This window comes from Danio rerio, chromosome 4 (genome assembly GCF_052040795.2).
Source record: "Danio rerio strain M-AB ecotype USA chromosome 4, GRCz13ab, whole genome shotgun sequence".
NCBI lineage: Eukaryota > Metazoa > Chordata > Actinopteri > Cypriniformes > Danionidae > Danio > Danio rerio.
Genome location: NC_141024.2, coordinates 46,118,873 through 46,146,543, shown reverse-complemented (window position 1 = coordinate 46,146,543; position 27,671 = coordinate 46,118,873). Strand labels below are relative to the sequence as shown.

The 27,671-nt window shown below is 40.0% G+C and overlaps 1 protein-coding gene, 1 long non-coding RNA gene and 9 other non-coding genes across 13 annotated transcripts in view; 10 read left to right on the top strand and 1 right to left on the bottom strand.

Annotated features, from left to right (window-relative positions):
• Positions 1 to 27,671, top strand: part of LOC141375011 (zinc finger protein) — a 254,575-nt gene that overhangs the window by 124,126 nt on the left and 102,778 nt on the right. The gene's annotated exons all lie outside the window — the stretch shown is intronic.
• trnav-cac (transfer RNA valine (anticodon CAC)) lies at positions 6,575 to 6,647 on the top strand. The gene has a single exon. It is a non-coding gene; the product is annotated as a tRNA-Val (tRNA).
• On the top strand, positions 10,797 to 10,878 carry trnal-aag (transfer RNA leucine (anticodon AAG)). Its single transcript has one exon. It is a non-coding gene; the product is annotated as a tRNA-Leu (tRNA).
• On the top strand, positions 11,360 to 11,441 carry trnal-uag (transfer RNA leucine (anticodon UAG)). Its single transcript has one exon. It is a non-coding gene; the product is annotated as a tRNA-Leu (tRNA).
• On the top strand, positions 12,095 to 12,176 carry trnal-aag (transfer RNA leucine (anticodon AAG)). Its single transcript has one exon. It is a non-coding gene; the product is annotated as a tRNA-Leu (tRNA).
• On the top strand, positions 12,658 to 12,739 carry trnal-uag (transfer RNA leucine (anticodon UAG)). The gene has a single exon. It is a non-coding gene; the product is annotated as a tRNA-Leu (tRNA).
• trnal-uag (transfer RNA leucine (anticodon UAG)) lies at positions 13,221 to 13,302 on the top strand. Its single transcript has one exon. It is a non-coding gene; the product is annotated as a tRNA-Leu (tRNA).
• Positions 13,957 to 14,038, top strand: trnal-aag (transfer RNA leucine (anticodon AAG)). The gene has a single exon. It is a non-coding gene; the product is annotated as a tRNA-Leu (tRNA).
• Positions 14,520 to 14,601, top strand: trnal-uag (transfer RNA leucine (anticodon UAG)). Its single transcript has one exon. It is a non-coding gene; the product is annotated as a tRNA-Leu (tRNA).
• trnal-uag (transfer RNA leucine (anticodon UAG)) lies at positions 16,670 to 16,751 on the top strand. The gene has a single exon. It is a non-coding gene; the product is annotated as a tRNA-Leu (tRNA).
• Positions 24,341 to 26,047, bottom strand: LOC148681913 (uncharacterized). Its single transcript, XR_015942957.1, has 3 exons — positions 25,761 to 26,047; positions 24,782 to 25,677; positions 24,341 to 24,629 (listed from the first exon to the last, which is right to left on the bottom strand). It is a non-coding gene; the product is annotated as an uncharacterized LOC148681913 (long non-coding RNA).

Below are 27,671 nucleotides of genomic sequence, written 5' to 3'. Positions count from 1 at the left end.
GTCTGAATGGCGGCGCGGGAATGGAGGTATTGCGCAATAACTCATTTCTACAAATGTGGCGAGTGCTTTATTTTAACACGAGAGCGCATTCATGTACGCAAATCGCTAAAACAGATATGCGAGCTCTTAATTATGCTTTTTTTTTCAAATGAACTGAAAGTCCTCTCAGGATCGCCTGTGTGCTCGGATTAAATACAATCGCGATATTTCACCTATTAAAGTAGACATTATTTATCTTTGCTCCTTGACTAAATTTAGTCAAAAGTATTCAAAGTTATTAAGTATTTAGAAATAGATTGATACATGATCGATGACAATGCTAATGGTCTTCTTATTTGGCTGTGTTGTGAAGTGAAACTTACTTTTAGCAAAGGTGTATTTTTTATTTTTTTTTCTTTACGACAAAAGAATTATGCTGGAAATGTTTCTGGATGAGGTATTTGTGTGATTTATACATTAAGCTGTATTCTGATCTGTCTTAAAGCATTACAGGTCAAAGCAATCCGTTGTTACTTATTGTTTATTTATCAAAATTAACAATAAGGCTCTTAAAGCACTGCTTTGATTAATGTAGTGTTTTCATTTCAAATACCTCAAGTAAAATTAAGTCATTTGTTTTATTTATTTATTTTTTACTGACAGTGTACTTGTATTTTTTTTAAAGTTTCTATTTTAGATTAGGTTAAATGTAAAATAAAATCTACATGTGATGTACAGCTTTTTAAGAAACAAATTTGCCATATTGTAAAGAAAAATAGTGTAAAATATGTAAATAAAGGGCTAAATTAAATCTTTTTACCATATACTTCAATTAAACCTTTCAAAGCTTGTAAATATCGTTTAAAAAAATGGCAAAAAGTGTCTCTATGGCCTTAAAGATTATTTGGTAGTTTTACCAGTGCTATTGAAAAAGATTAATTGTCATGAAAGGAAAAATCGACCATACTTTCTTTGTTAGTGCAATTTCCTGTACATGTAGGTTTGGAATTTAAGCAATTAAACCATTCAATCAGGTTTCCACGTAAAAAAAAGTTATTTCATAATGAAAATCTGATTTTTTTTTTCAAAAGTAACCAACTAGTACTTTTTAAAAGAGTACTTTGTACTTTTACCTAATATTAATATTATTTACTAAAATTTGTGTTATTTTAGCAGTGTAATAGTATTTTTACTTAAGTACAAAAAAAAGATTTCACAAGCATTTAGTGCAGGTTTATTATATTATTAATATATGACTAATAAATATTATTTTTATGTTTTTTATTTGTATCTATTCCTATGCAATGTTTTATGGGTTGCTGAGAATACTTTTCAGGTCTTCAATACATGTCAGTCTTGAAAAAAAAATAGGTGCTGGAATTGATTTTCATTAGGCTGTGCCTGTATGAACCATGTCATATGTACATTTAACATATATTTCAAGATTTTTCTGAAAGTGTAGGAATGTGACATATAGCCTATATTTATAAGGTAAAAGCAACATCTCCAGCTTGTGATGAATAGGCTACAATGAATACTTTAGATTTAAGTACAGCAGTTTTCTTTTTACTTTAAGAACAACGCCATTTTTAATGAACTTTTAAAAGCACATTTTAACAAAAACTTTTTTTTTTTTAATCTGCAAGCACAGTTAATGTTCAGACTATTTCAAATGTTTAAAGTGACTGATAATAATACATATTCTTCATAATAGAAATTAATCTGCATCGTTTTTAAACTGTGCACACCTGTAGCTGCTTAATTAGGCCTATGACGCTATTTTTAATACTGGTTAAAAATAGCGTCGTAAGGTGGTGCTTGGAGAGACAATTTTTTTCTAAGGTGGTACTTAGTGAAAAAAGTTTGAGAACCACTGGGCTAGGCTTTAGTCTTTCACGTGGTGAACGAACACCTCAGACCCGATAGAGGACTCGAAAAATGAACTGATCTTGTCTCGCACTACACAATGTCACATGAGCGAATTAATTAATCTTTTAGTTTATCCGAGTCATTCATTCATTTTGTCACATAACATGAAAGAATGCATAAGAGATGAATTATTTAATAAATCAAATTGTCTTTGTGAATAGTTTTTCACAACAATAAAATAATCAAAAGAAAAACATCAAGCACATCAAGCTAGGCTTTATAATAAATAAAAACAAGTAAGCTTTAAATTAAATAACACATTTGTGCCATAAAAGCTTTATATCAAATATGGCAACTCTTTCCAATAGATGTCTTTATGAAATAGCAATTTAAGTGAAAAATTATACAAATAAAAATACAAAAGCCACAGGGCCTAATGAGCTTAACAACTTGACTTTAGAATAGAACAGTGCATTTTTAAAAAAAAATTAAATTAAATAAGCTTTAAAACAATACTGTGTGGCTTTACTTGTTGGACTTGGCTTAAGGTTTGATAGCATTTAAAAACACAAGCTCTGAACTTTTGGTAGACTGAGTCTGTTTCTTCTTTTGTCATTAGTTGTTGGTCGCAGTATAAAAGATGCTAAATGAGTAAATGCAAATGAAATCTTTCTTTATACACATATTAGACCAACACATAAAGTCTGCATAGAAAAACATTATTAATCAAAAATGGGGTATAAATGAACAAATTACAAATCACTTGTAATTGTAGAATTTAATTCATTTATCGCCTAGCTTAGTGTTTGTTTTCTGATAGCAAGCCAGCAAATAGACAAATCAATATTTATATACTAGATATAAACCACATATCCAGTAGGAAAAAGTAACAATAACTTAGTGACAATAGGACAGACCTTTTTTATTTTTTACAAAATGCTTTTTAGGTACACATTGTTTGATGATTTTATGAGAAGTTTAAAATATGATCATATGATGCAACAAAATTCAGTTTCACATAAATATTATTGACTGAGGTTCTCGTTGCAGTGTACAGTGGAACTACAGTTTAAGATTAGATATGCACATAATAATGTAAGGATGGCTATATCTCTCCATAATATTAAAATCTGCAAACTGTTATGGAACTCCACACGAGACAAGACCATGAGAATGGTCAGGCACTAAAACAATAAAATTTTCAATGTGAGAAGAAGATCAGCTGGAAAACCTGTTGTTCAGGTTGTCTTAATCGTGCATCCTGAGCCCCCCTCTTTGCCCTGGACTTTACCTTCTCCACCAGAGCAGCTCACTCACATTCCACACAGAATGTTTAAATTCTTAATATGGTGTATCTTGTTGCTTTATATTCATGTTTGGTGTGCTTTTAAATGTCTCTGTGTGATTGATAAAGAGGTCTTAATTTCACTGTAATATTTTACAATCTCCTTTATATCAGTTGATTTGGGTTTTACTTTAATAAGATCTTTGCCAGATGCTCCACTCCAGAGAAAATGGTCTTCGCATCAACTCATGACCAGGCAAGAGTCTTGGTGAAGCTTTTATTGTCTTGAATTTATAATGATTTGAGTATTTAGGCAAAGGGTGCAGAAGTGTCCGTGGGATCCTGTAAACAGGATACCCCATTGCAGGTTGTGAGTCTCTGAGCTCTGCATCAGGACCTATATGCTGCAATGTATTTCTACATGGTCAGGTATTCCTCTTTAACTCTTAAATGTATCTTTAAGTAAATTATGTTGTACAATCTTGATTGGCTTATTTGGTTTAATTATGTGAACTGCAATAGAAAATCTTTTCCTGACAAATAAATGTAAAATTCTTCTTTAACTCTAATATCTCCTGAAATCATTTAAATCTAGTAGATTGTTTAGGCTGATGTTTCCGCAGCCTATGACCAGGATTAGTCATCCATTCAGGCGCAATGGATGGAGCATGGGCACAGCATTAGAGACCTGTTGATTTCTGACAATCACTGATGATATAATCTAGGGGTATGATATAATCTAGGGGCTAAATCAAACTTTCTTTAAGTATGAGCAAGCATGGGGCGGCCTATTATTACTTAAAGGAAATTAGCTTATCTGCTAAGAATCGGAACTGGAGAAGATATGTCCGTGAGCAGATGAAACTGGCCAGCATACTGACTCTAAGCGACTTTGAGTAAACGATGAAACATTAATTGAATATAAGGATTTATTAGGTTAATCAATCTAAATTAGACCTAATCACAACCTATAAGGTAATCAGCTTGAATTAGATGAATCTAAATCTAAAATTATTTTAAATTGGAGTCAGATTAAAATTCAGAGCTAGAAACAAATTAAAATAAATTATAACAAACAAAAATATCTTTTTTCACATGTGCTTAAAGGTTTACACGCATTTAACCTTCACCCATGCTGTTAGCTCCGTCATGGGACTAATAGATGGACCCTCACATGTGTGTGTGTGTGTGTGTGTAGGCCTATTATTATATAAAATAAAATTTTATATTATAATTTTATATTATGTAAAAAATATTATTCTTTATAATTATATCCAGTTCCCCTAAAATTTTGCTTAAATACCATATACATTTATTAAATAAATAAAACCAAAAAGTAAATAACTGTTTGGTCTGACAAGTTTTCAGGACATATGAAATTTCAGCACAGTCTCAGTCTTCAACTAGTCTCACTCACACACACACACACACACTTGTACACACTCTCACTAACACACTCACTCTTGTACATGCTCTCTCTCACACACACCTACATTCTATCTCAATTCAATTCAGAATGACTTTTTTAGCATGACTGTAAATGATACAATGTTGCCAACACAAACACATAGACATCTCACAGACACATGTACATGCTCTCACTTACAAAGATAAGCCCTCCCTCTCACACACACACTTCTACATGCTTTCTCATAAACATGTACTGGCTCTCTCTCTTACACACACTACTACATGCTGTCTTTCACTCACACTCACACACACACACACACACAAACAAATGTGCATTTGATACTTATTTATATAAGTATATAGTAAGTTTATGTGCTCATTAGGCTTTCGATAGGTGGTTGCATTGTAATTATTTGGTCATAAAGGTATTAATTGTTTTAAATTGTTTTTCAGCTAATAATGTTTGTGATGTCATACATGCTACAAAAGGCTTTTGAAGCTGACAAGACGTGGAGCAACCATGACCAGAGCGTTCCAGAGAGAAGGTGTCTCTCAAAATGCAGTGGCCCAGCTCGCTGCAATTGCAGAGCTGTACTTTGCGAACAGGGAGCAATTTAACAGAATCAGCTTCACACCAGGAATATGAACAGAGTTCGCTCAAAAGTGTAGAGAGCTCATTTTTGGAGATTTTTGCATAAAGGTTGTATCAATGAAAAGGAAGGGTTCTTTTGTATGTTTCTTTGTTCAATAATGCTCCGGTTTACTGTTGGTAAAATGTAGAAGCAAAAACCTACAGCACAATAAGCTTAGCTTATAATTAAAAAAAAATAATAATATTGAAATCAGATGCAAAAACCTTTAAATTCCGACTAAATTCATTAATTTTCTTTTCAGCTTAGTCCCTTTATTAGTCTGGAGTTGCTACAATGGAATAACCCAAGAGCTTATCCAGCACCATCCATGTTTTACACAACAGATGCCCTTCCAGCTGCAATGCATCACTGGGAAACATCCAAACACACACACACATATATATATTTGAGCCTACTCAATTTACCTGTACCACATGTCTTTGGATTTGTGGAGGAAACCAGAGCACCCAGAGGACACCCACACAAACACAGCGAGAACATGCAAACTCCACACAGAAATGCCACCTGACCTAGCTGAGGCTCGAACCAACGAATTTCTAACTGTGAGGCGAACGTTCTACCCTCAGCGCCACCACATTGCCGGCAATTTAATTGTTATTCTAAAATTAGTTTTTTTTTCGCCTACTGTTTGAAAGATAATGAAAAAAATATTTGCCACAAAAATAGTTAAATTGCAGAGCTGAGAATTAAAATATATATACATTTTAGAAAAAGAATGTATATGGTGGCTGCATGGTGGTGCAGTGGGTAGCATATTCGCCTCCCAGCAAGAAGGTCACTAGTTCGAGCCTAAGATGGGTCAGTTGGTGTTTCTGTGTGGAGTTTGCATGTTCTCACCATGTTCGTGTGGGTTTCCTCTGGGTGCTCTGGTTTCCCTGACAAATCCAAAAACTTGTGATCAAGACGGCGGAAGGGCCACAGCACTTTAGAGTCATGCACACCAATCAGGTAAAAACCTGTCAACTATGCATGAGCTCAGAACATGTGATGAAGGAACGCCCAGAATTCAGGTGCTTCAAATGTGACGAAAGGGGACATTTCGCAAGGACCTGTACAGCTGTGTTGGGCCCAGATTGTAAATTGGCCCTAATACCTGCAGGGAGCTTGTCACGCTGAGTTGGCTTTGTCCGCTTGATTGACAAACGAGTACACCTTGTTTTATCCTTGCAGGCCTAACTTCGCTGGTGAGAGCGCTTTTGGGGTTTCTCTAGTGTAGTGGTCATCACGTTTGCCTAGCATGCGAAAGGTCCTTGGTTTGAAACTGAGCAGAAACAGTGCTCTTGTTTTGGCGAGAAAATAATAGCATCCACTGCCGCACCAGCAATGATCGTCGACAGGCACCCAATCAAAAAGGGTTATCTGCCTGATTTGCCTGAAGGTTTCCGTAGTGTAGTGGTTATCACGTTCGCCTCACACGCGAAAGGTCCCCAGTTCGAAACTGGGCGGAAACAGTCTCTGGCTTTTATGACAATTGTCAAATCAGGCTTCTGTTGAGTACTGACGTTCACTGAATACATTCTTTCTGCAGAGCGGTGTGAGGCTAGAAGTTTGAATTCAACCCAGTGTTTACCTCCCCTCGCGGTGTCGCAAACTTGCGTAGAATCTGATTTCTTTTAGCTTTGTGTCGTGCATGAGCAGGTGGCCAGTGCGTTTGCTGGCCCTTCACGGTGCAGACCGTACAAGACAGCTCTAAAAAAAAGACTATAAATACTTGAAGCAGCACTGGCCTATTGGTTTCCGTAGTGTAGTGTTTATCATGTTTGCATTACACGCTAAAGGTCTCCTGTTCGAAACTGGTCGGAAGCATACAATTAGCGGACACTTTTGTCCAAAGCGACATACAATAGTGGAGGTATTCAACAAGACGAGGCAATGCATACGAAAAAGGGCTATTTATTCCAAGTAATTTGTTTGTGCTCAGAGAATTTAGTGCTGGAGTAGGAGTTTCGTTTTCTTTAGAGAGAGGGATATTCACCGGGGTTCGGGTGTACTTTGAAGAGATGGGTGTTAGCTGTCGTTTGAAGGACACCAGTGTATCCGTAATCCGAGTGGGAATGGGAAGGTGATTCCACCAGCGTAGAACATTGAATGAAAACATTGTGGAAAGTGACTTTACGTCTCTCTTTACGCTGGCACCACAAGACAGTGCTCTCACCCTAACCGGAGGCTCCTGTGGTTTTCACGATGGCTTTACAAGCGGAGGGTCTCCTGTTAGAGACTGGGCGGAAACATTCAGATTTGCTTTTACGCACATTCTCAATTGGCTCTCTGCTCACTGGATGATCCACGATACAAGGGCATGGATCTGTGCTCGCCTCCTGGGGCTGCGCCTAGTTTCAATAGCCAACACTTGACAGCTGTCATTGCTTACGGCCACACCACCCTGAGGGAGCTATAGAGCAAACAGCAAGTGAGTTGGCAGCAGTAAGGAGAGAAAGGCTCTCCCCATTTTGTTTGTCTACCTTTTTGTTTTTTGACCTTGATTGTTTTTGTTTGTTTGTTTTCTTTTTTGTCTTTAAAAACCACCTAACAGCAGCATTTTGCTGACTGAAGGGTGGTTATGTAGTGTGTTTTATTTTTAATCATGGACAGATTCCCCGGCAACGACATGGAAATGGAGGGACTTGCACGAAAGGATAAAGAAAATGGGCTGGATAACAGACGAAGAGATAAAGAAAACGGACTTGACAACAGACAAAGAGATAAATAAAATGAAGAGCCCGGCCAACGAAGAGGTGAGAAAGGTAAGGATAAGCAAGAGGTACAAAGAAGAGTATGCACAAAGGAAGCAACAGTAACTGTAGGAGTAGAAAATGTAAAAGATGCAAGAAGATTTGATATAAACAAAGCAGTCACAGAGCTGATTGGAGCAGGAAGAATTCTGGCGGTGAGACCCAAACAAACAAAGGGAGTATGAAGTAACAATGGAGACTGAAGATGACACGGAAATTTTAATAGACAATGGATTGACAATTAAAGGAGTGAAATCTGAAGTACGGAGGTTACAAAACAGAGACTATGTTGTTTCGTTCAAGCATCTGCCTGTTTACCTAGCAGATGAAGAAATTTTAAGCAAGCTAGAGAGATGGGGAGTTTTCCCCATATCTAAAATTAAAAGAAGATTGTATCCTGGCACAAACATAGAAGATGGAACAAGGTTTGTAAAAAACAGTTTTTTTTTTTTTTTTTTTTTTTTTTTTTTTTAGTCATTTAGCAGACGCTTTTATCCAAAGCGACTTACAAATGAGGACAAGGAAGCAATTTACACAACCAAGAGCAACAATGAATAAGTGCTATAAGCAAGTTTCAGGTCTGTAAAGTCTAAGAAGGGAAGTATTAGTAGTATTAGTTTTTTTTTTTTTTTTGTACAGTTAGTGTGATATTCAGAGAGGCAATTACAGATTAGGAAGTGTAGTGGAGACTAAATAGTTGAGTTTTTAGTCGTTTCTTGAAAGTAGCGAGTGACTCTGCTGTTCTGATGCAGTTAGGGAGTTCATTCCACCAACTGGGCAGATTGAGCGTGAGCGTTCGCGAAAGTGATTTCTTCCCCCTATGGGATGGAACCACGAGGCGACGTTCATTCACAGAACGCAAGTTTCTGGAGGGCACATAGATCTGCAGAAGCGAGAGCAGATAAGAAGGAGCAAGGCCAGAAGTCACTTTGTAGGCAAACATCAGAGCTTTGAATTTGATGCGAGCAGCAACTGGCAGCCAGTGCAAACGGACTAGCAGCGGAGTGACATGTGCTCGTTTAGGTTCATTGAAGACCACTCGTGCTGCTGCATTCTGGAGCAGTTGAAGAGGCTTGATAGAGTTAGCTGGAAGCCCAGCTAGTAGAGAGTTACAGTAATCCAGTTTGGAGAGAACAAGAGCTTGAACAAGGAGTTGAGCTGCATGTTCAGATAAGAAGGGTTGGATCTTTCTGATGTTATAGAGTGTGAATCTGCACGATCGAGCAGTTCTAGAGATGTGGTCAGAGAAGTTTAGTTGGTCATCAATCGTTACTCCAAGGCTTTTCACCATTTTGGATGCAGTAATGGTTGCCCCATCCATCTGGATTGAAAAGTTATGGTGTAGAGTCGAGTTGGCAGAAACTACAAGCATTTCCGTTTTTGTGAGGTTCAGCTGAAGATGATGATCTTTCATCCAGTGTGAAATATCCAACAGGCAGGCTGAAATGCGAGCTGGAACCGAGGGATCATCAGGATGAAAAGAGAGGTATAGCTGGGTATCATCAGCATAGCAGTGGTAGGAGAATCCATGTCTCTGGATGACTGGTCCTAGAGATGATGTGTAGATGGAGAAGAGAAGTGGCCCAAGAACAGAGCCTTGAGGTACCCCAGTGTTTAGATGCTGTAGATTGGACACCTCACCCCTCCAAGACACCCTGAATGATCTGTCAGTGAGGTAAGATCTGAACCATTGTATAACAGTGCCCGCAACGCCCAGTGACTCCAGCGTAGATAGCAGGATCTGGTGGTTGACAGTGTCAAAAGCAGCTGACAAGTCCAGCAAAATGAGGACTGATGATTTAGAGTCTGCTTTAGCCAGTCTGAGATCCTCCACGACCGAGAGCAGGGCAGTCTCAGTTGAGTGGCCTTTCTTAAAGCCGGATTGCTTGTTGTCCATGAGATTGTTTTGAGTAAGAAAGTCCAGGACTTGATTGAACACTACTTTCTCCAGAATCTTGGACATGAATGGAAGCAGGGATACTGGTCTGTAGTTTTCAAGTAGCATATGGTCCAGGTTGGGTTTCTTTAGCAGTGGGGTTACCCTAGCCTGCTTAAATGAAGTGGGGAATAAACCAGAGTCAAGAGATGTGTTAATTATGTGAGTCAGTGTTGGTATGACTGCAGGAGAGATGGCTTGCAAGAGATGAGAGGGAATGGGATTGAGTGGACAGGTGGTTGCATGGCTAGATAGCACCAGTTTGGACACCTCAGACTCAGAGAGCTGAGAAAAAGAGGTGAGTGTGTGTGGTGTTGGTGGTGTACCTTGCGTGTTTGTTGTAGGTGCAGCAAATTGAGCACTGATTTTTGCAGTTTTGGTGCAAAAGAATGTAGCAAAGTCATCAGTAGTAAGTTTAGAGGATGCGGGTGGAGGAGGAGGATAGAGGAGGGAGGAAAATGTTTTAAAAAGTAGGCGAGGATTAGTGGCATTGTTGATTTTCAGACGGTAATATGTCTGCTTTGCCGAAGTAACCTCAGCCGAGAAAGAGGACAGAAGAGTTTGGTATGTTAAGAGCTGTGCAGGATTTTTAGTTTTCCGCCAAATTCTTTCTGCAGCTCGAAGTTTTGATCGATGCTCAAGGAGAGCATCCGAGAGCCAGGGTGCAGGAGGACTGGCACGGGCTGGCCTGGATGCAAGAGGACATAATTGGTCTAGACATGATGCTCTAGACATGATGCTGTATCCAGTAATAGATACAGAACTGTGCTTGACAGGAAGGTGGGAGTGCTTCCTAAGCTAGTATTAAGCAGCTCTCTTTCTTTGTGGAGGAGCTCCAGCAATGCATGGCCAAATTCAACTGATTTCCCAGCGCTGTTGCGCTACGTGAAACAAGTTGGTGTGAAAACTGCTCAGGGAAAGCAGCTTGGCAAGGTAGCGTGGCCGAGCGGTCTAAGGCGCTGGATTAAGGCTCCAGTCTCTTCGGGGGCGTGGGTTCGAATCCCACCGCTGCCAGGCAGTCCTTTTAGGATGCTTGAGAATGACCTCTCTGCTTGAGCAAACATATTTGTAAAGTAATAGTGCATGCTTTCACTCACATGCAAACGTAGACTCCTTGGCCAAAGTTGAAGGTCTTCACTAGGAAGCTCGGCGTCCTCTCTGCTTCCGTAAAATTGGGCAGAAAAGGGACCACTGCATGGAGTCATCTGGGATAGCGTAGCCAAGGGATCTAAGGCGCTGGATTTAGGCTCCAGTCTCTTTGTGGGTGTGGGTTCAAATCCCATCCGCTGCCAGGCAGTCCTTTTAGGATGCTTGAGAATGACCTCTCTGCTTGAGCAAACAGACTTGCAAAGTGATACTGCACGCTTCAGCTCGCATCCAAATGTAGACTTCTTGGCCAAAGTTTAAGGGCTTCACTAGGAAGCTCTGCGTCTTCTCTGCTGTTCTGCTTCCGTAAAATTGGGCAGAAAAGGGACCACTGCAAACATACATCTAAGGTAGCGTGGCTGAGCGGTCTAAGGCGCTGGATTTAGGCTCCAGTCTCTTCGGGGGCGTGGGTTCAAATCCCACCGCTGCCAAATGTGATTTTAAACGGACAAACTGCTTGAGTGCGTGCGTGTTCTCAGTGACCGCTGGAAATGAGAGTGTACATTTAAGTTGGCAACTATTCAGTATAATGTGTTCTTTGAAACTCACAGCAGACTCGTTGGTGTGACAGCAACACATCCCCAAGCTCGAATCTGCTCAGGAGCAAGTGTCTTTCCCACGATTAGATTGCAGCATCTTAAAGTCTGCACTGGAAGTCTCTCTCTGCCATTGCTCCTTTTAGCAAGAGCACCCTATTGAAACAGGAACAGTAAAGATTCACAATTAGAGTAGTAATACTCTATAACTGGATTTGAATATAATAACAACAATGTGGGGTCTGCTGTGATGGAATCAGTAACTCACTCTTTTGTGAAATAACAGTTACCTTGTAATCAGGTGCTTAAATGCATCGCAGCTGGCTGCCGTTTGGAGTAGACTTCAAATGCCTTGAGGTGTGCTCTAATAGAGACAGAACTGTGCTTGACAGGAAGGTGGGAGTGCTTTCTAAGCTAGTATTAAGCAGCTCTCTTTCTTTGTGGAGGAGCTCCAGCAATGCATGGCCAAATTCAACTGATTTCCCAGCGCTGTTGCGCTACGTGAAACAAGTTGGTGTGAAAACTGCTCAGGGAAAGCAGCTTGGCAAGGTAGCGTGGCCGAGCGGTCTAAGGCGCTGGATTAAGGCTCCAGTCTCTTCGGGGGCGTGGGTTCGAATCCCACCGCTGCCAGGCAGTCCTTTTAGGATGCTTGAGAATGACCTCTCTGCTTGAGCAAACATACTTGTAAAGTAATACTGCATGCTTTCACTCACATCCAAACGTAGACTCCTTGGCCAAAGTTGAAGGACTTCACTAGGAAGCTCGGCGTCCTCTCTGCTTCCGTAAAATTGGGCAGAAAAGGGACCACTGCATGGAGTCATCTGGGATAGCGTAGCCAAGGGATCTAAGGCGCTGGATTTAGGCCCCAGTCTCTTTGTGGGTGTGGGTTCAAATCCCATCCGCTGCCAGGCAGTACTTTAAGGATGCTTGAGAATGACCTCGCTGCTTGAGCAAACAGACTTGCAAAGTGATACTGCACGCTTCAGCTCGCATCCAAATGTAGACTTCTTGGCCGAAGTTTAAGGGCTTCACTAGGAAGCTCTGCGTCTTCTCTGCTGTTCTGCTTCCGTACAATTGGGCAGAAAAGGGACCACTGCAAGGATACATCTAGGGTAGGGTGGCCAAGGGGTCTAAGGCGCTGGATTTAGGCTCCAGTCTCTTCGGGGGCGTGGGTTCGAATCCCACCGCTGCCAGGCAGTCCTTTTAGGATGCTTGAGAATGACCTCTCTGCTTGAGCAAACATACTTGTAAAGTAATACTGCATGCTTTCACTCACATCCAAACGTAGACTCCTTGGCCAAAGTTGAAGGGCTTCACTAGGAAGCTCGGCGTCCTCTCTGCTTCCGTAAAATTGGGCAGAAAAGGGACCACTGCATGGAGTCATCTGGGATAGCGTAGCCAAGGGATCTAAGGCGCTGGATTTAGGCTCCAGTCTCTTTGTGGGTGTGGGTTTAAATCCCATCCGCTCCCAGGCAGTCCTTTTAGGATGCTTTAGAATGACCTCTCTGCTTGAGCAAACAGACTTGCAAAGTGATACTGCACGCTTCAGCTCGCATCCAAATGTAGACTTCTTGGCCAAAGTTTAAGGGCTTCACTAGGAAGCTCTGCGTCTTCTCTGCTGTTCTGCTTCCGTAAAATTGGGCAGAAAAGGGACCACTGCAAACATACATGTAGGGTAGCGTGGCTGAGGGGTCTAAGGCGCTGGATTTAGGCTCCAGTCTCTTCGGGGGCGTGGGTTCAAATCCCACCGCTGCCAGATGTGATTTTAAACAAGGACAAACTGCTTGGTGCGTGCGTGTTCTCAGTGACCGCTGGAAATGAGAGTGTACATTTAAGTTGGCAACTAGTCAGTATAATGTGTTCTTTGAAACTCACGGCAGACTCGTTGGTGTGACAGCAACACATCCCCAAGCTCGAATCTGCTCAGGAGCAAGTGTCTTTCCCACGATTAGATTGCAGCATCTTAAAGTCTGCACTGGAAGTCTCTCTCTGCCATTGCTCTTTTTAGCAAGAGCACCCTATTGAAACAGGAACAGTAAAGATTCACAATTAGAGTAGTAATACTCTATAACTGGATTTGAATATAATAACAACAATGTGGGGTCTGCTGTGATGGAATCAGTAACTCACTCTTTTGTGAAATAACAGTTACCTTGTAATCAGGTGCTTAAATGCATCGCAGCTGGCTGCCGTTTGGAGTAGACTTCAAATGCCTTGAGGTGTGCTCTAATAGAGACAGAACTGTGCTTGACAGGAAGGTGGGAGTGCTTCCTAAGCTAGTATTAAGCAGCTCTCTTTCTTTGTGGAGGAGCTCCAGCAATGCATGGCCAAATTCAACTGATTTCTCAGCGCTGTTGCGCTACGTGAAACAAGTTGGTGTGAAAACTGCTCAGGGAAAGTAGCTTGGCAAGGTAGCGTGGCCGAGCGGTCTAAGGCGCTGGATTAAGGCTCCAGTCTCTTCGGGGGCGTGGGTTTGAATCCCACCGCTGCCAGGCAGTCCTTTTAGGATGCTTGAGAATGACCTCTCTGCTTGAGCAAACATACTTGTAAAGTAATACTGCATGCTTTCACTCACATCCAAGCGTAGACTCCTTGGCCAAAGTTGAAGGGCTTCACTAGGAAGCTTGGCGTCCTCTCTGCTTCCGTAAAATTGGGCAGAAAAGGGACCACTGCATGGAGTCATCTGGGATAGCGTAGCCAAGGGATCTAAGGCGCTGGATTTAGGCTCCAGTCTCTTTGTGGGTGTGGGTTCAAATCCCATCCGCTGCCAGGCAGTCCTTTTAGGATGCTTGAGAATGACCTCTCTGCTTGACCAAACAGACTTGCAAAGTGATACTGCACGCTTCAGCTCACATCCAAATGTAGACTTCTTGGCCAAAGTTTAAGGGCTTCACTAGGAAGCTCTGTGTCTTCTCTGCTGTTCTGCTTCCGTAAAATTGGGCAGAAAATGGACCACTGCAAGGATACATCTAGGGTAGGGTGGCCAAGGGGTCTAAGGCGCTGGATTTAGGCTCCAGTCTCTTCGGGGGCGTGGGTTCGAATCCCACTGCTGCCAGATGTCATTTTAAACATGGACAAACAGCTTGAGTGCGTGCGTGTTCTCAGTGACCGCTGGAAATGAGAGAGTACATTTAAGTTGGCAACTATTCAGTATAATGTGTTCTTTGAAACTCACGGCAGACTCGTTAGTGTGGCAGCAACACATCCCCAAGCTCGAATCTGCTCAGGAGCAAGTGTCTTTCCCACGATTAGATTGCAGCATCTTAACAAAGTCTGCACTGGAAGTCTCTCTCTGCTATTGCTCCTTTTAGCAAGAGTACCCTATTGAAACAGGAACAGTAAAGATTCACAATTAGAGTAGTAATACTCTATAACTGGATTTGAATATAATAACAACAATGTGGGGTCTGCTGTGATGGAATCAGTAACTCACTCTTTTGTGAAATAACAGTTACTGAAATTCAACTGATTTCCCAGTGCTGTTGCGCTACTTGAAACAAGTTGGTCCAAAAACTGCTCAGGGAAAGCAGCTTGGAAAGGTAGTGTGGCCGAGCGGTCTAAGGCGCTAGATTAAGGCTTCAGTCTCTTTGGGGGCGTGGGTTCGAATCCCACCGCTGCCAGGCAGTCCTTTTAGGATGCTTGAGAATGACCTCTCTGCTTGAGCAAACAGACTTGCAAAGTGATACTGCACGCTTCTGCTCGTAGTGGTCTAAGGCGCTGGATTTAGGCTCCTGTTTCTTCGGGGGTGTGGGTTCGAATCCTACAGCTGCCAGAAAAGGTTTTAAATATGGCCAAACTGCTTGAGTGTGTGTGTGAGTCTCAGTGAACGCTGGAAATAAGAAAGTACATTTAAGTTGGCAACTAGTCAGTATAATGTGTTCTTTGAAACTCACGGCAGACTCGTTGGTGTGACAGCAACACATCCCCAAGCTCGAATCTGCTCAGGAGCAAGTGTCTTTCCCACGATTAGATTGCAGCATCTTAACAAAGATGTTGCGCTACGTGAAACAAGTTGGTGTGAAAACTGCTGAGGGAAAGCAGCTTGGCAAGGTAGTGTGGCCGAGCGGTCTACGGCGCTGGATTAAGGCTCCAGTCTCTTCGGGGGCGTGGGTTCAAATCCCACCTCTGCCAGGCAGTCCTTTTAGGATGCTTGAGAATGACCTCTCTGCTTGAGCAAACATACTTGTAAAGTAATACTGCACGCTTCTGCTCGTAGTGGTCTAAGGCGCTGGATTTAGGCTCCTGTTTCTTCGGGGGTGTGGGTTCGAATCCTACAGCTGCCAGAAAAGGTTTTAAATATGGCCAAACTGCTTGAGTGTGTGTGTGAGTCTCAGTGAACGCTGGAAATAAGAAAGTACATTTAAGTTGGCAACTAGTCAGTATAATGTGTTCTTTGAAACTCACGGCAGACTCGTTGGTGTGACAGCAACACATCCCCAAGCTCGAATCTGCTCAGGAGCAAGTGTCTTTCCCACGATTAGATTGCAGCATCTTAACAAAGCTGTTGCGCTACGTGAAACAAGTTGGTGTGAAAACTGCTGAGGGAAAGCAGCTTGGCAAGGTAGTGTGGCCGAGCGGTCTACGGCGCTGGATTAAGGCTCCAGTCTCTTCGGGGGCGTGGGTTCAAATCCCACCTCTGCCAGGCAGTCCTTTTAGGATGCTTGAGAATGACCTCTCTGCTTGAGCAAACATACTTGTAAAGTAATACTGCATGCTTTCACTCACATCCAAACGTAGACTCCTTGGCCGAAGTTGAAGGGCTTCACTAGGAAGCTCGGCGTCCTCTCTGCTTCCGTAAAATTGGGCAGAAAAGGGACCACTGCATGGAATCATCTGGGATAGCGTAGCCAAGGGATCTAAGGCGCTGGATTTAGGCTCCAGTCTCTTTGTGGGTGTGGGTTCAAATCCCATCCGCTGCCAGGCAGTCCTTTTAGGATGCTTGAGAATGACCTCTCTGCTTGAGCAAACAGACTTGCAAAGTGATACTGCACGCTTCAGCTCGCATCCAAATGTAGACTTCTTGGCCAAAGTTTAAGGGCTTCACTAGGAAGCTCTGCGTCTTCTCTGCTGTTCTGCTTCCGTAAAATTGGGCGGAAAACGGACCACTGCAAAGGTACATCTAGGGTAGCGTGGCTGAGGGGTCTAAGGCGCTGGATTTAGGCTCCAGTCTCTTCGGGGGCGTGGGTTCGAATCCCACCGCTGCCAGATGTGATTTTAAACACTGACAAACTGCTTGAGTGCGTGCGTGTTCTCAGTGACCGCTGGAAATGAGAGAGTACATTTAAGTTGGCAACTATTCAGTATAATGTGTTCTTTGAAACTCACGGCAGACTCGTTGGTGTGACAGCAACACATCCCCAAGCTCGAATCTGCTCAGGAGCAAGTGTCTTTTCCACGATTAGATTGCAGCATCTTAACAAAGTCTGCACTGGAAGTCTCTCTCTGCCATTGCTCCTTTTAGCAAGCGCACCCTATTGAAACAGGAACAGTAAAGATTCACAATTAGAGTAGTAATACTCTATAACTGGATTTGAATATAATAACAACAATGTGGGGTCTGCTGTGATGGAATCAGTAACTCACTCTTTTGTGAAATAACAGTTACTGAAATTCAACTGATTTCCCAGTGCTATTGCGCTTCTTGAAACAAGTTGGTCCAAAAACTGCTCAGGGAAAGCAGCTTGGCAAGGTAGTGTGGCCGAGCGGTCTAAGGCGCTAGATTAAGGCTTCAGTCTCTTTGGGGGCGTGGGTTCGAATCCCACCGCTGCCAGGCAGTCCTTTTAGGATGCTTGAGAATGACCTCTCTGCTTGAGCAAACAGACTTGCAAAGTGATACTGCACGCTTCTGCTCGTAGTGGTCTAAGGCGCTGGATTTAGGCTCCTGTCTCTTCGGGGGTGTGGGTTCGAATCCCACCGCTGCCAGAAAAGTTTTTAAATATGGCCAAACTGCTTGAGTGTGTGTGTGAGTCTCAGTGAACGCTGGAAATAAGAAAGTACATTTAAGTTGGCAACTAGTCAGTATAATGTGTTCTTTGAAACTCACGGCAGACTCGTTGGTGTGACAGCAACACATCCCCAAGCTCGAATCTGCTCAGGAGCAAGTGTCTTTCCCACGATTAGATTGCAGCATCTTAACAAAGTCTGCACTGGAAGTCTCTCTCTGCCATTGCTCCTTTTAGCAAGAGCACCCTATTGAAACAGGAACAGTAAAGATTCACAATTAGAGTAGTAATACTCTATAACTGGATTTGAATATAATAACAACAACATGTGGGGTCTGCTGTGATGGAATCAGTAACTCACTCTTTTGTGAAATAACAGTTACCTTGTAATCAGGTGCTTAAATGCATCGCAGCTGGCTGCCGTTTGGAGTAGACTTCAAATGCCTTGAGGTGTGCTCTAATAGAGACAGAACTGTGCTTGACAGGAAGGTGGGAGTGCTTCCTAAGCTGGTATTAAGCAGCTCTCTTTCTTTGTTGAGGAGCTCCAGCAATGCATGGCCAAATTCAACTGATTTCCCAGTGCTGTTGCGCTACTTGAAACAAGTTGGTGCAAAAACTGCTCAGGGAAAGCAGCTTGGCAAGGTAGCGTGGCCGAGTGGTCTAAGGTGCTAGATTAAGACATCAGTCTCTTTGGGGGCGTGGGTTCGAATCCCACCGCTGCCAGGCAGTCCTTTTAGGATGCTTGAGAATGACCTTTCTGCTTGAGCAAACAGACTTGCAAAGTGATACTGCACGCTTCTGCTCATAGTGGTCTAAGGCGCTGGATTTAGGCTCCTGTCTCTTCGGGGGTGTGGGTTCGAATCCTACAGCTGCCAGAAAAGGTTTTAAATATGGCCAAACTGCTTGAGTGTGTGTGTGAGTCTCAGTGAACGCTGGAAATAAGAAAGTACATTTAAGTTGGCAACTAGTCAGTATAATGTGTTCTTTGAAACTCACGGCAGACTTGTTGGTGTGACAGCAACACATCCCCAAGCTCGAATCTGCTCAGGAGCAAGTGTCTTTCCCACGATTAGATTGCAGCATCTTAACAAAGTCTGCACTGGAAGTCTCTCTCTGCCATTGCTCCTTTTAGCAAGAGCACCCTGTTGAAACAGGAACAGTAAAGATTCACAATTACAGTAGTAATACAGTGGGGAATAAACCAGAGTCAAGAGATGTGTTGATTATGTGAGTCAGTGTTGGTATGACTTTCTGACACAGAAATGAAAATAGCCTCACCATTTACTTTCCATTGTTTGGTTTTAAACCTTGATGAGTTTCTTGATTCTGTTGAAGACAAATTACGATATTGTGATAAAAATGCTAGCTTACTTTGTGTTCCAGAAGACAGGAAATGTTTAAAACCACATGATGGAGAGTAAATGGTAAGCTCATTTTAATATTTAGGGTAAACATCCATTTCATGCTTGCCAGTTTGCCTTTATACTAAAGTTCACTTTTTTGTTCTTTTTTGAAGACCTGATGGTGCTGAAAGAAGAGACACATCAATGGAGTGAAATAGAAGAGAAACAACAAGAAATAATGAGTGATGAAAAACCCACACTCACTAAAAAGACTTCATCACACAGAAAACCTCGGAAATCCAAGTCTAGGTGTAATTTCAGCTGTAAACAGAGTAGAAAGAGTTTCAGTCAAAAGCCAAACCTTGACCACACTAGGGAGAAACCTTACACCTGCAAACAGTGTGAAAAAAAGCTTCTATAATACAGGAAACTTAAAAGTGCACATGAGAATTCACACTGGAGAGAGGCTGTACGCATGCTAACAGTGTGGAAAAAGCTTCTATTCTACAGGAAACTTGGCAGTGCACAGAAGAATTCACACTGGGGAGAGGCTCTATTCTTGCCCTCAGTGTGGAAAGAGTTGTAAGCAAAATGGCAACCTTGAAGTCCACATGAAAACTCACACTGGAGAGAGAAGCTTTATTTGTACACAGTGTGGGAAAGGTTTTTCTCAAAAACAAAACCTTACCATCCACATGAGGATTCACACTGGAGAGAAACCTTACACATGCACAGAGTGTGGTAAGGTAAAAGTTTCCCACATAAAGGCTCACTCAAACACCACATGATAACTCACACCGAACAGAAGCCGTTTGCATGTGCTCAGTGTGGAAGGAGCTTCACAACCAAAGCTAGAATCATGAATCACACGAATGGTCATACTGGAACCACAGTGTTTACATGTGATCATTGTGGAAAGAGTCTCTCATGCAAAGACTCCATTAAGCAACACATGAAGATTCACTCAGGCGAGCGTTTTCGATGCAGTGAGAGTGGAAAGGTCTTCAAACATAAAAGAAGCCTCGTCAATCACATGAAGCTTCACAATGGAGAGAAAAAATGAGGCCTTGTCCAGCAGAGCTTAAGGCTTTCCTGGGATAGCATGGGATAGCATCTCGGGACAAGTGTGAACTCCTGAATACATCTCAAGTTACTGGAATGAAACCCTTTGAACCTGAAGATTTAAACTCAATAACTGAAGAGGGGTGAAGATGTGCCAGGTTGTGAGAGTTTCCACAGGGCTGCAAGAAAGCAAAATAACTCTATATGTGTTTCAAGTTATTATGAACTGAAAACCAAATTTGTGCACACTGCAATCAAATGGTCGGCACTGAAAAGAGAATTAGAAAGATTAGGGAGGAGAAAATGTTTGGGGATATACAGGGTAAACTGTCCTACACCCTTAGATTGTGTTTTTGATTATTCACATTGTTTGATTTTCACTCCCTTGAACAAACACCGATTTGCCTCCAATTTTGGGCTTTTGTCTGCAGTTTCACAAAACATGTTGGTGAATGAAAGTCCACCTAAACTCGGCCGGTGTGAACTTGCAATGACAGTGAGAGACTGATGCAGACTCCATAAAGCCCTGTTCAGACTACACAATGCCATTTGCCAGTTACCACAGATCAGATTTTTGTCAGATTATGAGATTTTGACTTGATAAACTCTTGATGTGTTGTGGGTACAAATGGAGACTTTGGTTTCAAAACACTACACTTTTATTTTGATGGACATATTTTAGAAAATAAACAAGTTTTCTTCATGAAGACAATTAAACTTTCTATGGACAACTAGTTTCCCTTAAAGAAATTTTCATGTGAAAACTCCCACATTACTACAAATAAATCAGTGTATGGGAAACCCAGTGTTGCTATTGTGAATGAGAACATGAGTGATTTGTTAGCTTACATGCTAATTCCAGTACTCATTAGACTACTGAAGGACTTCAGCTATCTGTAAATTCCAAATATTATTTATATGCATTACATATTGTACTACTCATGTGCACTGATAGATTATATTGTGTGCTGTCTGCAAGTGGTGTGTGTGTGTAGGTTATAGTTTTAGGTTTATTGTGTTAAAGGTAAATTATTTTAAGAGTAACAAGTTATTTAATTATTAACATTCTGATTGTTCCTATATATATATATATATATATATATATATATATATATATATATATATATATATATATATATATATATATATATATATTAGGGATGCACCGATATGTATAGGCCGATATTTATAAATATTTCAAAATGATATATTTTTATACAGCAAACTTCATAAAAGATTGAACTTCTTTTATGAACTAAATAGTCTATACTCAAAGCAAAAAAGCTTTAACTTCAAAATTGCAAGGTGATTATAGACCTATATTCAAGATTTCACATAAATCAGCATGCAAAAAATACATTACTTCCTTTTCTTCATAGCAAATTAACATGCATCTTGACTGTTGCATAAAATTAAGAAGGTTAAATAACAAAATATGATTTATTCAACAAGCAAATTAAATATATTTAAATAAGATGACAATGAAAGCATTAAGGACTGAAACCAGCTCAAATGTTCTTGAATAAAACGTGTTACAGTGATGTACACATGTACAAATACGTCATGTACGAAAAAGTCTTTTTTAGAGGTGTTTTGACAGTTCAGAGCCACCGTACAAGTAAATAGCTTACAGATAGTACGTTTAGAAAATGCGGCACAGATTCATGCTATTTGGCGTTTTAGATTCTTTCGAACATGTAGCTGCTGCTTGTCAATCAGATGCGTCTGCGCTCGTTCTTGCTGTCAATTGCGGGGGGGAAAATGATCGATGAAAAGTTTATGATAAACCGCTGAGTTTTACTCAACTGTAGAGGAAGAGTTGCCATCAGAGTCAGATTTTCATACAAAACCTGCAATGAGCTGACTTTATGGCTAACAGAGCTGAATATAAAGACAGAATGAGCCGCTGGTCGAGAGCCTCTATGACTGGATTCACCTCTCCCCCGTGCTACAGTGTGTGTGTGTGCGCGGTGACAGCTCGCGCGCTCGTCATAATCAATATGAATATTTCGATCAAACTGAATACATCTTACATCAACAACACATGACAAGCAACGTGTTGATAATAACAAATAATCAGATTACAAACAACTGTTTACACTTGTTGTAAAATGTGCGGGTCCAGTTGCAGTTTGGTGTGTGTATGTGTGAAGCGCAGAGGGAGAGGGAGAGAGAGAGGAGCGGTTTTTGGGCAATGAGACTATTTTAGGTGACTGATTTGTTGTACCACACGAAAAGTAATAAATATTTTGGACCAAGTTACATGTGTCCTCGTTCATTCACCGGCTGCAACTAAAAGAGAAGGCAATTCACCACGAAACTAATATTATTCGGCCCTGGAGTAATAAGTTAAGATCCCCTGCTATCTCTACACAACAAAGAGACAGAGCTGGAAAGGTTTACATAGTTAATATTTTTCCTGAGGCGATTTAAAGCAAAATACACAATGACACTCAATCAAACACATCTACAATGATAAGGAACATGGTTACTTACTGACTTATTAACGCACAGCAATACCACTTGAAGAAATGACAGACTTTGAAGGAATAAACAGTGTGAAGAGAGATCCATTATAGTGCAGTGGGCAAGTCTGAACAAGTTCCGCCCACGCGTGCGCAGCGCGCAAGTCTGTACAATTACGTAATTTATCGGCTTAAAGATATCAGCCGAATTTAGACATCGAATCGATAACGATAGTCCTAAAAATAGCATTTATCGGCCGATACCGATATGGCCGCCAATATATCGTGCATCCCTAATATATATATATATATATATATATATATATATATATATACTATTACTAACCAGCAATGATAGGTGAGCAAAATAAAAATTGAAAGAGGATACTTTTATTAGGCCTTTCATGAATCTAATAATCTCAAAGTCACACTTTAAAAGAAGGTCCAAAACCTGCATTTATAAATGAAGAATGTTTTGCAAAGCATAAAAGGTTGTTAACCAGGTAATGCTGTGTACAATTTGTTTTAGTTACACCAAATTTAACTTGTTTATTGTAAAAAGGGTTTAAATGGATATTGACATGAGACATTCTGTATTATGCATTACGTATTATGAGTCATGAGTAGGGCCAGAAAGAATCTGTCAACGTTTTTTGCTATTTCTGCGAAGAATATTGATAAAAATCTGTGGATTTCTGCCAAAATATTTTGGGAGTATTATAACTAAAACCTAAATATGTAAAACAAAAAATATTATCTTTTAAACTTTTATTTAATGTTTAAAATGCAGATCCAATTAGATACACTTTATTTGATAAACAAAGCAAGTCTCTCGTATAATATTTCTACTAAAAGACAAAAAATATTACTGTAAAAACTGCATTGTACATAAATCAGATAAACATTTTCATATTAGTCAATAATATTACTGTATTTAATTTAAAAAGTGAATAAATATATATTTACACAAGTAAATAAAATAGAATTAATGATGTGCGCGACATTATGTGTTATGAGTCATGTACATGAGTATATGCAATTGTATAAACATGCTCAGTGTTTTCAATAACTTTCACAAAATTGACAAGTTCTCCTCAGTATCAACTTTTAATCTCAAGAATTCTTTTGATGGAGACACATCATTAATCATTTTAACTGAAGTTCTTTAATTTTGGGGAGAATTAAAAAAGAAATGTAACTTTCTTATTTTTCTATTTCCTGTGAATTAAATTATTTTAAAATAAACGAGGTCTGAGCTGATTATGACCACGGGTATGCTCAGTCTAGAAAGACTAGGACCTCCATGCAAAAATGAATGGCCTATCATCCGGCCAGCCATCTGGAACAGGTTGCTGTCCCGTAGTACAGCAGATGCAGAAGGTACACGGTGGTTTTTTTCCCCCTCAAAAAGGGCTGTAGTAGATGAACCTAAAAAATCCAATCAGTAAGAATTAACTAATAGTACTAGTTGTATAAAATCTGTAATAGCCCAAAAGCAAAAGAGACATAAAACATCAAATCACATCTGTAAAATTCTAAACAAATGTTTTCTCTGTATGCACTGTAATGGTACCAGTCAGCATCGATCTGCATTGCCCACCATTAAATAGAAAGATAATGTTATGAATATTTTACATCTTATTAGGTGTGCAAAAGGCTTCTCAAGTACAGTGCACGAAATCATACAGAAAAAGGTCAGGGTTACAGGCAGTGTTGACGAAAATTAACTTTATATATATATATATATATATATATATATATATATATATATATATATATATATACATATATATACATATATATATATATATATATATATATATATATATATATATATATATATGTGTGTGTGTGCGTGTGTGCACATGTAACCGAACTGCAACCAATTACAAACCCAAATTTAAAGTGAAGCCAGTCTTTAGTTTTTGCATCATCATTGACAAAATATGGCGGTTAACTCCTTTGCCAACAGCTGCATCTCCTAAAAAAAAATACAAAATGAAGCAAGTTCGTTGCACAAACTGTACAGACTATAAGCGATTCAAATGATTTTAATAATAAAAAAAGGAGTACCAGTCAATCTATATTTCAATGGAGTGGACCAATTAGCACTGTTCATTTTATAAAATGAAACCAGGGTACTATCTTGTTCATCCATAGTATCAAACTGGTTGATGAGTAATGATAGAAATGGACAGTGTGAATTGATGGAGAGCAACTCATCACAGAACATTCGAGATGATTTGAATGGGTCAATTTCATTTTTCCATGCTGAAATCAAATGAACAATTTATCTAAATACCATTTTACAAGCATAGTTGAATAACAATACAAAAAAGATAAAAGAATAAATGAATAAAGATGCACTTATCATTTTACAGTACAACAGCACTAAAAAAAAAATAAAATGTGTTGTGTCTAACCTGCAGACAGGGATGTTGAAGATTGTGCAGTTGAGGGTCCTGGCAATTCTTCTGTATTTAAAGTGAATGAAGAATCATTGTCACCAAAAGTCCTTTCTCTAAAACAGGCAAGACACAAACAATTTCAATTTTGTTCATTAAGCCACATCAAAAATTTTCATGCATATTAAAAGCATTTGCCCAGTTTCATAGACAAGGCTTAGACCCTAGTGCCAGACAAAGTCATTAATGTCAAAAGTCACCAGTAATGATTTTCTCAAAGCAAGGCTTATAAAAGCTACATACATCAAATCTAATAATGTCTACTACTGACCCAGTTTATGAAACCAACACATTAATTTAAATTTAAGACAGTCCACCAGAAAATTATTTTGTTAATTTTTTACCCTACATTCCATCTGATCTTTGTACATCTCCCTCGAGATATATACAACCAAAACAAACTGTGCAAACTAATCCTTTAGTATTAAAGGCATGTCATCCTACAATTTTTAGCATAACTTTACCCTTCACCACACATGCTTGCATGAAAAGGCAAGACATCAGTTGGGAAAGAGATCTGGCAAATTGGACAAATCTGTAAAAAGTAAAAATAAATTAAACAATGTATGTTTGTAGCAAATTTGTTGAAGAACATACATATTCTACCCCATAAAAAGATTCTAAAATATTAAGAATAGTCTCAAATTTTGAATAGCTTCAAACACATTCTTTATGGAACCACGAATTGGGTATATTCAAATATAGTGAGTATACCCAAATACAAGAAATAGGCTTTGATCAAAGACCTGTAATGATGGTTCTAAGATGGGGTGAAGTGAGCTTGGCTGGTCAACAGTTTCGATTACATTTTCGTCTACATCATCATCTAGAATGGTCATATCATTTGAAGACTCCTAATAAAAGTAATCAAAATGCATTGGCATTGTAAATAAATAATATTGATAGAAAAATAAAACCATAATACTGTATGACTTACTGTCTCAGCTTCTTTACACTCTTCAATGTGTAAGGGCAGCAATGGCAGTGGTATTTTCTTACCACATTTCATACAGCTGGACTGTGGCATCTTAGCAAACTCCACAGAATCATAAAGTAATGGTTCAGTGGAAAGCTGTTCCTGTAATGGAACTACAAACAGCATGTTCTTTCCATTATTTGACACTGATTTTAGGAGTCGAGTTGAGTATCCATCAGCATCTGTGGGAATTATAGACAGCTTACGCCGCCCACCCCCACCAAATGGCAAAGTCAATTGAGAATCACATTCAGGACTACTGTTGCCTTCTTGGGCTAGCAATATTGTTATAAATGTGTCACCTAAAATTTTGGACAGAAATGTTCTATAAAGCTCCGTTTACCACTGGAAAACTGAAGTAGGGCATGCCATAATCTTAGAACATGGCAGAGAAACATGTCCTTGACTAAAAAGTTTAAACTAATGAAGCTTATTACTAAATTATTAACGCCAACAAAGCACATACCAGTTTCATTAATTTACAAAAGTGCAAAGTTATTGCAAATGCACACAAATCATTTTTTGTTTATATGTAACATGCAAAACATAAATACCTGTAGACTTGTAAAACATCCAGCCACCCTGAAGTGTTTTTAATTTGGGAAACTCTTCTTCAAGCAGACTGACAATCTTAAGAATGAAACAAAATTCATCATTTAGTTTTTTTTTTTTTTTTTCCAACAGATATAAAACTCCCATCAATTCCTAGTATTATAGTAACATTTGCAATTACCTCACTGTGTTTAAAATTATCTGGAACAGTTAAAAGCCTTTTTCCAAGTCCAGCATGGACAAGCTCAAGGTCTTCATCTCCTTTTGGTGTGAAGGGTGTGGGTTCAGAGAGGACATGGATTTGAAAATCATTTTTTTTAATGTTTCCAGGTTTGGCCACAGAAAAATCTCTGTCCCAAACATACTTGGGAATTGCCTATAGTGACAAAAGGGCAAAATGAATAAACATATTAATAATAAGAAACATCTTTTGCATGACACAAAAAGTTGTGTTTTACAGTAAACATGAAAAATTACCTTTTTAAGGCTTGCCTTACCATGTTTTCAGGCTCTGCAGGCAAAGGAATGGTCCCACTTGAGATGCTTTCTCTCATTGGTCTACTACCACTAGCTAGTGCATTTCTTTACGAAGATGGAGTAAGGCCCCTGGCTAATACATCGATCAGAGCTTTTGCTGCTATTTCTACTTCTGATGACAGTGCCTGTAAGACAAATACCAATTATACCTTTTATCATTTGTTATCTTCATAGTCCGCGATCAACACTGCCGACCCCCACCCCGCCCGTTCCTTACAGTCGGCGATCATCTCCTCTCTCCACCCCCCATACCCACCCACACCCAAAACGGCATTACGCTCTCCCGGTCTTCACTTTAGTACGCGATCGATTCCACCTCCAAATTAGTCCTTGATCAAATTTATAGCTGAGCTCCCTTGAATGACAATCCTAGAATCGACCATGACAGAAGCCATGCTATTTTACACGACCATCCCGTTCTTCACTCGCCATGTTGGCTTAATAACGGACTTAATTTACGTTATAAAGTTTACATTATAAACAACAGCAGCCATTGCTTTAACAAACGTTTGATACTTAATCTTTGCATACATAAACCACTATAGAAATCAAGTAACCACTTACCCGCGCATCCCGCTCTTCACCTGCCATGCTAAATAGAGGAGTATTCTTCTTCTTAGAGGATCATCTCCGTTAATTAGGTCAGACTGCGCAAATGGAGCGCACAGTGAAGCGCTTCGGTCATTCCCACGTTCTCAGGGAGTTGTGATTGGTTGAACAGTAAGCTCGCATCTTATTGGCTACAGGGCACGAGTGACTCACGTGGGAGGTGTGTGCTGACAG